The sequence below is a fragment of the Ornithodoros turicata genome, chromosome 3, assembly GCF_037126465.1.
Source record: "Ornithodoros turicata isolate Travis chromosome 3, ASM3712646v1, whole genome shotgun sequence".
NCBI classification, from domain to species: Eukaryota; Metazoa; Arthropoda; class Arachnida; order Ixodida; family Argasidae; genus Ornithodoros; species Ornithodoros turicata.
In genome coordinates, this window is record NC_088203.1 from 40,770,951 (window position 1) to 40,780,215 (window position 9,265).

The following is a 9,265-nucleotide window of genomic DNA, read 5'->3' on the forward strand; positions in this document are numbered from 1 at the left end:
ATCACTTCACAATAGGATCAAGAATTGCAGGACAAACGTTATGTGGTATGAGCTCTGCATCGCATTCCTAAACAACATAACCACTTATCGCCTTATCTATCTTGGTCATTCCCTTGATGCTTTCTTCAGGGAAGAAGTAGGTCGCAGGGACATATTCTTTGGCAAGCCCACCACTGCCAGTCCTTTTCCTTTTGGCCTACTGTGGTGCCGCATTTGCAGGGGGATTATGATTTCTTTAAAGGTACTGTAAAGCAGCACCGATCAAATGTCATTTAGTGTGGCTATTCGATAGTCCAAGCCACCAGGACAAAAACTGCGCAAGTTTCATTCCAATCGACGGTGCAATTAATTATAAAATTACAATTAAAGATTACGGTCAACACTGTACTAGGTATTCGAAATGAATCCGTACGCCTGCCACATACGGCGGCAACCACATTGCATGCGTAGAACACTGGGCCCGACATAACAATCCACCACAAAATCCGCCCCTGCAATCCACACAACTATCCACATCTGAGGACAAGCGGATAAGCGAACTGAAATGCCGTTGAAAAAAATGTGTCAGACGTTCAAGAAGCCAGACAGCCTCCGGACTTGTTGGTTCACAGAGGTTCACAGAGAGAGATTGTTCGTTCGAAAGAGGCCGCGAACAGAGGGAACGCGCAGGCGCAGCAGAGAAGTAGGGAGAGCTTCCATCGAACAGCGGCCGGCGCTGGGTTACTTCGCAAAAAACACTGTCAACAGGGGTTTCAGAACGCATAGGTAAACAGGGAAACTAATATTATGGTTACTAAAATCACGAAGTTCCGATGTAATAGTGTGTAATACCAATTTTCAGTGTTGCCCGCTGTACAGGGGGTGTTTGACACCAGGCGTCGCACCGATCCACTACGCCGCATTTTTCATGGCAAATTAAAAATATGTATAGCGCGTTGTCGGTCGTATGGTTCCGCATATGGTATTTAGGAGCAACAAAGTCTCTAGTCACACCACCGGCATATCATGCTTGTCTACTGCTTTACAGTACCTTTAAGCTTTGTCTTGGGCACCTGCATGGTGCCATTACATATGTGCTTGACATAGAGTGGACACAAAGTACAGATATAAATGTTAATATAGAAAAGCCCCTCCCCCTCGCAACACCCCTTTGTAGAGTATGACATAGATGCATGCCATCTGGTGAAGAAACTCCTTGATGTGAAAAGCCTATGCTTAGTGACGAAAGACGGTATTACATGAGGGCAGGTTTAGGAACAAAAAGGAGACACAATGACTGCCAACTAGCAAATGAGTTTCATTAACCAAAAAGAACCAACAATGTTCCCGCGAAAGCCAACTGGCTGCAACATATGATTCGTTGTCCATTACATGTCCGTTACATTACTACTTCATTTATAGCCTGAGTCAATTTCTCATGTACGTTTATTTCTGTCATTCTGTCTTGCAGAGACAAAGTGTTTGTGCCGACCCAAGAGCATGTCACATCCCTACGCTGTGCCGATGAGAGCAAAAAAGCTCGAAACGGCCGTCCACAGCTGGGATTGTGGCACGCTTGAATTGTAGAGCGGGTACTTAAATTGCGGGTCTTAAATTACATATTAAGTTGGCTTCTATGGCTGCACGCAGAGAAACAGATACTCATGGAACGATGCGACAGCACCAGAGGACACGTGTTTCGCCGTGTCTGCGGCTCGTTGTATAGGATTGGAAGCTCGTTGATGATGCGAAATACGTCATTGGTTTTAGCGGCCGCGTAAGTAGAATTGCTGTACGTCATGATCATGTATCTCCCCGTGCACTACTAACTGCGGGAAATATCCTGGGGCGCAGCCAGAAGATATTGCGTAGCAGACGACAAGAAGAGACGCATTTCATTGCGGCATTTCAGTTGACATTCCGGCATGGTGCGAATGCTCTATGTAATGCGCAGGTTGTGCCCCGTGAGCAGTTTCTTTTGCGTTTTTTTTCCCGCTAAAATGTCCCGTGTGGATGACAGAAGACGTGAACTATATCGCACTTTGTGATATCGTGGTTGTGCAAGTGGATACAGTCCTATACGACATCATGGGTGTAGTTGTAGTAGTAGTACGAAAAATTCCCGATCCCGTCCCGGGATCCACATTTCGAAATCCCGAAATCCCGGGACTGTGAAAACGGCTCGGGATTCCGAACCCTACTGCTCAGCTTGCGTTAGATTTGGTTTGGATTTCCGGTCGGATCATTCATTGTAGGCATTAATGATATCCTTTTGAACTGCATGTATGTACATGTCCAGAGCCCTTTCACGGTTAGCCTCTGGCGTAAAGCTGGATGGCAGTTTAAAAGGGTCGGGAGCCGACTTAAGCTTATCATGAAAGTATTCTTTCAGACATAGACGGGCGAGATGATCTAAATCCAGATAAAGTTGGTATGTTATTGGGGCAGAACGGGAGGCCACGGCTAAGTAGTGAGACCTCCGAATCGGTAAGTGTGTGGGACGATATATTAATGTGTAAGATGTTGGGCGTTGATGGGAGGGCGTGGAGGCGTAGGCTTAGAACTTGAAGGTTTATTCGAGCGGCTTCTTACCGCGAACAAGTGATGAAAATGCAAGTCCGAAGGCTCACTCAGGTACATCACACGGCGGGGAAAGTTCAGAGCAGGCACCAAAGAGAATGTTGATGGATCTGGATGAAGACTCTATTGTCTCTAATTTTTGATGCTGGTGCAATAACTACGGATAGAACCACAATCGCTGCAGTGAGCCCCCAGCCATATAACCTGCTTGTCTTCGACATTGTACTTATACTCTCGAAGCCATCCTGATTAGGCTGTGTTCAAAAAAGTATGTGCTTGCTTTAGCAGAGGCCATCGTTACCTGGTGTATTACTTGAAGCACAAAGCCTGTCTTCTAATTTTGCCAGTTGAGAATTTACCTTAATGCGTCGCTTTGAGTGTTACATTTTGAAATGTTGTCAAAAATACTAAATAGCGAGCCAAAATGGGAGTTTTTGCTAAGGTGACTGGGCTTAGTATAAGGGAAAACACACACACACACACACGTACGGCACACAGCTTCCACTTTTTCGGGCGTTAGTGCGGGAAGCACTTTAGTCTTGCCTTTTGACTTCGAGTTGTTCGATGGCTCTTCTGTGAATGTATTAAGCGCGGACCCCATAACAAGCTTCAAGCGACAGCGACACGCTACAAGCGACAAAATCGACGGCGGCGCCGCCACGCGAGCGACAAAAAAGCTCTGTCGTGGCTACAGAATTTTGCATCTACTCCCCGTAAATATTTGTCGCTTGTCGCCGGAGACCGTTGCCCGGCGCGTGCCCAAATCCGCTAGATTTGGCGGTATGTAACTGAAGTGAATGATAAAGGACAGAAATGTGGGGGCCACGGCGTTGCGTGGGTGGCAGGTCAACTTTATTAAAACGAAATTTCGAGCTTGCAGGTGGGAAGCAAGCGAACTTTCGAAAGCAAAAGTGCTGGAATGAGGAAAAACAAACAAACAAACAAGAAGACGAAAACGCGGGAACCGCAGCGCCACCAAGAGCCGGCCCCGTGAAATACATGTACACATAATTTGACGCTATTAATTGATGACTTCACATTTGGTTGTGTGGTGTATATCAGTTCACGCACTATTAAGCAGTATTTTCAGTAGCATACGTTTTCTGTTTCCGTTTCATCCTCATCACACTTTGGTAATGGGCATGGCTGCCAGTATTGTTTGTTCAAATTAAGAAAGAAAGGGTGTCTCTAACAATGCCCGCATAACTTATGTCCGTCATGTTAGATGTGCATATATTTGTAAATAGCTGTTATTGTTATTATTTGATATTGAAACGTATGTACATTGCTGCCCGGGGGTCAGGCCACCGTCAAGCTGTGAGCACACAGCTTTTTGCATGTAACCCCGCTCCACTACGGTGAAATAAATAAATAAATACAAACTAAAATCACTTCACGTCGTGAGGTGTTATGTTGGGAAATGCAGATTTCTTTCCTGAAATGTTGTTTCGCAGCTCGCTTTTGTCGCCGCTCAAATGGGTCGGAAAACAGCAGCACTAGCGACAGCGACCAAATCTGTAGCATGTCGCTTGTTATGGGGTCCGCGTTTTACGGGTAAGAACGAACGTCCCCAAAAGTGCGACTGGCAGTTCATTAATGAAGCGGGACTCTTCCTCGTGCTGCCAGAGGTGGTCCCGTTTCTTCTTTATAATTTGTACTCCATGTCCAAGGTCAACCTGTAGGCAAATAAGAAGCACTTGGAGATTAAAGGATTTTTGATCGTAATGAGACTTTCGGCCGTAATAAGACGTTGCCTTCCCTGGCTTGCGATGCGGCATCGTTCCTGGACGGCCAAGGTCTTTTCCGCAGCCTCAGTAGGGATTAGAGCTATTATTCCACAGCGCTATGGATGCTTTCTCGTCTGATGGTGTATCGTTCCAGCATGGCGTCGAGTCGTGACAGCCGGTAGTGAGTTGTTGAAATATGGCGTCCAGTCGTAACACTAAAGGTCAGACGAAAAGAGATTGTAAAAGAAACAAAGACCGCCTCCTCCTCACCGCACGGGGTATCGCAGGGGGGAGCAGCCAAGAAAAGAGAAGGCAGAAAAAAAAAACACAGCTAAGAAAAGAGAAAGCACGACAGCAACCCCCCACCCGGGCAGGAAAAACTGGAAAAAAAGTAAAGAAAAAAAGTCGAAGTGTAGATACCCAACGAAACCACAGTCAACGGAGCGGGCCCGACAAACCAACGGTGTTTATTACATATAAACATCCAAAAACCAGAAACATAAATTACAAAAAACAGAGCACGCGCCCGGACTGGTGCAGCTTCGAGAACCCTCCTGGACGGACTCCCTCCTAGGGTCCCCAAGCCTTTCCATCTTCATAAACCGGAAGCACATCCAGAAGATAAGCAACGCTCGAACTCCATCGTCAGTCCACCTGCGCAAGCTCCAAAAATATAATAACAAGCAACCGCAAAAACAACACTATACAGTAAGGATAGCAAAAAAAATAAAAATAAAGAAGAACAGACAAACCACAACGTAAACAACCAAGTCACCACGGGTTGCGCATTTGAAACGGGAAAGACAAAAAAAGAAGCGCCAGGGGACCCCCGCACCCCTAAACACCATTAACGTCAAACAGGCCCTCTAAACAATATAAAAAAGAAATTTAAGTTAATTAAAGTAGTACTTTGGAGACCCTTCATAAATACTCGATAATTACCAACGCCACGGCAGAACTGGGAAACGCCGCAGTTAGAGGTAAAATCAATCGAGGGGGGGGGGGAATCCCAACCCTCCACGAAATACCCCACTCTACAGAGCACACCATGTCACCAATCCCAACCCACAACACCAGTTCAAGTATAGGCTAGGCAAATAATTGGGATACGAATTAATAGTAAACACAAAGACTGGCCCGCGGGCAAACGGCACAAGGCAGCAATAACTCGAAGACCCAAGATAGGCCGAAGTACCAACCATCAGCAAACGCCGGCGAGCCGCGTGCAGCAGCTTTCGCTTAACCACCCGCGGGACGGCAGAGCCCGAGGCCCCCACGACGTGATACCGGCTCTAAAACGCCAACAAAACCCCCCATGCACACCCATCAGATCACCAAGCCCCCGGGCACGCTCGCCCCCACAGGCTGCTGCTTGCACTAACCACCCGCGGGGCAGGCAAACCCCCAGTCCCACAGGATCCCAGACTCTAACCACACCCAGCACAGCAAGAAACCATCTCTAGCCCCGCGCAACAATGTCAGACCAATGGGATACCTGAGACACGGTGCAAGAACCTATTACCCTAGGTGGTTTCCACCCAACAAGGGGACACAAACGGGAGGGCCCACATGACCAAACCCGAGCCAGCAACTACCCTAAACATTCTCCCCACCTAGAGCACCAGCGAAGCACTGCACCCCAAAGTAACACCAAATCACACGACACAACCACGTGATCACTTCTGCCACGCGTGCAACATGCTAGCTCCAACGCGGTGACCAGAGGGCAACCCACCACATGGGAGTGTGGCAGAGCGAGGTAAGGGACTACCGAGGGTCACAAGTGCCAGACTAAGAATGATTTATTGCTCACGCACAGTGAGCGAGCTAAGCTCGCTTCCTGATGATGTCGATGCTGCTACCGAGTTCCCCCCGCTGGAGAAGACTATAGGTCTTCAAGTAACGGTCTTGCCGGAGGGCACGGTGGAGGCCGCGGCGCTCGGTCCAGAAAAGCCAAGGAGGCCCCAGGCGACACGTTCGGGTTCGGGGATGAGCTGGCTTCAGTTTATCATTTGAAACAGTCTCGTCCCTTCCGTGATCTTGGTCACGGAGGTCTTCGCGGTGCGAGACAGGACAAGGTGAGGACCTGAGTACGGCGGTTGCAGGGACTTGGGAACATCATCAGTCCGGAGGATGGAGTGAGAGGAGGTCGAGAGGTCCGGGCTGACGAAAGGAGTATGGCTGTGGAGCGTGCGTGTCGGTCAACGGCGAAGGTGGAGGAAGGCCTGATGCAACCTTGCGAGGTAGGCGGAAGGGCCTTGCGGGTCCGCCGACTGCTGGGAAACGTAGAACTCGGAGGGCAGACGAAGCGTGGTTCCAGACACCAGCTCAGCCGTCGAGCAATTCACGAATCATATTGTGTATTGTCGTCACGTGTGTATTGCTTGTATGTACTTTACTGCCGTTGTGCCGAGTATCCTCTTGGGGGTGTGCCCTCGTCAAGCAGCAGTCTTGCTGCTTTTTGGGCCATCCCTTGTACATAGCCAGTGTAAGTTACATTCCCATCTCTTGAATAAATTCAATTCAGTTCAATTCAATTCAATTCAGGAGTGCACAGCAGTGCGAAGGCCGAGGAGCACAACGGGTAGAGCGGTAAACCACTTCGAGATGTTCCCATGACACATAATGTCAGCTTTCAGGGTGCGGCAGAGACGCTCAACCAGGCCGTTCGTGTCCGGGTGGTAAGAAGTTGTCCGAAGGCGTGTGCAACCGAGGGTCTTTGTCAGGGCGTGAAACAAGGCAGATTCAAATTGGCATCCTCTGTCGGTGATAATTAACGAAATGCAAACAACTCAGGGAAAAGAGGTGCTGACGCCAGGAATCGAACCTGGGTCTTCTGATTTCCGGTCAGATATGCTAACCACTACACCCCACCAGCACGCCGTTTCCCTTTGAGCGCCTCTCAAGTACGGGGGGGGGGGGGGGGCAACCAACCGACGACCCATAATCTTCGACGGGACTCCGAAACGGCTGACCCACGCGCTGACGAAGGCCGATGCAACGGTTTGAGCTGTCATGTTGGCAAGCGGAACGGCCTCAGGCCAGCGCGTGAATCGGTCTACACAAGTTTGGATGTAACGTTTCCCTTCGGAGTGCCGCAGGGGACCAACAATGTAAACGTGGACTTGGTCGAAGCGGGCGTCGGGAGGAAGGAAACGGCATAGGGGTGGGTGATGGTATGGCGATGAATTTAGCATCGCTGACAAGCGAGACAAGCCTGTCACCAAAGCCTTGTTGATGCCGGGCCAGACGTAACGCGCGGAAATTAGCTTGACGGTACGTCTGACGCCTGGGTGAGCGATGTTATGAAGACTGTCGAAGAGCGCACGACGCAGACTTGCAGGAACGAAAGGTCGTGGCGAGCCGGAGGAAATGTCGCAAGTGACTGGCAAAGCGGAGTCTGGAAGGTGCAGGTCTTCGAGGACAAGCCCTGACGGCGCGAGTCTGAGGCTTTGGAGCTCGTCGTCAGTCTGCTGGAGCTGCGCCAGTCGGTCGATGGTGAAACTGGACGAGGATGGTATGGAAGCTGAGAACGTTCACAGGAATGTTGTCGGTGCCTCTGATGTGACGAACGTCGGTGCAGAATTCGGAGATGAACGTGAGATGACGGATTTCGCGTGGCGAGTAGCGTGAACTTGATCTTTGAAAGGCGGCCGCAAGTGGCTTATGATCCCTGAGTAGGATGAAGTTCCCACCCTCCAAAAGGTGGCAGAAGTGACGCACGGACAAGTAAGCAGCCAGCAAGCCGCGCCCCAAAGAGCTGTACTTCGCTTGGGCATCAGAAAGCTTCTTGGGAAAGAAGGCGATGGGGCGCCAATGACTGGAGATGTACTGCTGCAATGCCGCCCCGACAGCCTGGTTGGAGGCGACAATCTTGAGAGTGGTGGGGGCGTCATGAGCTGGATGAGCCAGCAGGCTTCCGTTTGCGAGACTGGATTTGGGTTGATCGAAGGCTAGCTGGCGCTCGGGGGAACCAGTCAAGAACCGTAGAAGGCTGCTGCGAGAGCTTCAGCATGTCTTCCAGCGGACGGAGGACTTTGGCGCAATGTGGGATGAAACGCCTGTAGAAGTTAATGAGCCCGAAGAATCTACGGAATTGGCGGACGGAATCAGGGCGCGCGAAGTCCAGAATGGCTTGAACCTTGGTTGGAAGGGGTCGGATGCCGCTGGAGTCGAGATGGTGACTAAGGAACTCAAGGGAGGTGCGGCCGAATTCGCACTTCTCTACGTTCGCGACGATCCCGTGTTCGGCGAGTCTGTCGAAGAGGAGGCGGAGGTGTTGCAGGTGTGCTTCCTTGGACGAGCTGGCAACCAGAATATCGTCGACATTAGCGAAAACAAATGGTAAGCCTTTGGTCACGGTGTCAATAAACCTTTGAAAGGTCTGTGCGGCATTTCTGACTGCAAAGGGCATCCTGAGGAACTCGAAGATGCCGAAAGGTGTTGTGATGGCGGTTTTCGGTACGTCCACAGGTGCCATGGGAATCTGATGGTAAGCTTTCCGAAGGTCGATCTTGGAAAAGAGAGTAACTCCGTGTATGCTCGCCGTGAAGTCGTGAATGTTAGGAACCGGCTAACGGTCTGGTCTTGACGTTTAGGGCTCGGTAGTCTCCACATGGTGTCCAGTCCCTCGTTTTCTTGGGAACCATGTGGAGCGCTGACGACCAGCTGCTGTTGGACGGCTGAGCAATACCAATTTGCCGTATGTGCTCGAATTCCTGGCGAGCGATAGCGAGCTTCTCGAGAGCAAGTCGACGGGGCTTGGCATGGACGGGATGACCTGTGGTGGTAATTCGATGCACAACATCGTGCTGCACAGGACGAGACCAGTCGGGAGGCTGGGTGAGGGTGGGGGACTCGGCAAGCAAGGCCCCGTGCTGCGACTGCGGGCTGGCGGGTTTGACGCCCTGAATACAACGGCGAGCGTACCGGCAAGCACCCAGAACGCCAGCCACGGACAGCGTCGTCATGGAGTCGAC

General features: G+C 50.4%; 1 non-coding gene across 1 annotated transcript; it reads right to left on the reverse strand.

Moving 5' to 3' along the window:
- Nucleotides 1-7,092: 7,092 nt before the first annotated feature.
- Trnas-gga (transfer RNA serine (anticodon GGA)) lies at nucleotides 7,093-7,164 on the reverse strand. The gene has a single exon. It is a non-coding gene; the product is annotated as a tRNA-Ser (tRNA).
- Between the last annotated feature and the right edge of the window lie 2,101 nt (nucleotides 7,165-9,265).